Source organism: Terrapene carolina, unplaced genomic scaffold (assembly GCF_002925995.2).
Source record: "Terrapene carolina triunguis isolate 2854851 unplaced genomic scaffold, T_m_triunguis-2.0 Scaffold272, whole genome shotgun sequence".
NCBI lineage: Eukaryota > Metazoa > Chordata > Testudines > Emydidae > Terrapene > Terrapene triunguis.
The window spans coordinates 557-1,128 of NW_020664623.1; positions in this window are offsets into that span (position 1 = coordinate 557).

The window sequence follows — 572 nt, forward strand, 5'->3', positions numbered from 1 at the left end:
CATCACAGTCGTAGCTGTCGATCACCACCTTCACACCCCCATGTACTTCTTCCTCGGCAACTTATCATTCATAGACCTCCTCTACATCTCTGTCACTGTCCCCAAATCTATGGTCAATTCCCTGTGCAACGCTAGAGTGATCTCTCTCCCTGAATGTGCTGGACAATTGTTTTCATTTGTTTCCCTGATAGCTACCGAACTCATTTTCCTCACTATTATGGCATTTGACCGCTATGTTGCTATATGCAAACCTCTGCACTACACAATCACTGTGAATAAGAATCTGTGTCTTAAGTTAGCCTGTGGGTCATGGGCGGGCTGTGGATTGTATTCCGCTTTGCACACTGTAAGTACATTTTCGCTGCCCTTCTGTGGTTCGGTTATCAACCAGTTCTTCTGTGATATCCCCCCACTGCTGAATCTCCTTTGCTCCAAGGACAATATTAGTGAAACTGTGATGATCGCCATTGGTCTTTGTTTGGGTTTCAGCTGTTTTGCTTTAATAGCTGTGTCTTATGTTAAAATCTTCTCTGCCATCCTGAAAATACCTTCCATTCAGGGTCGGCATAAGG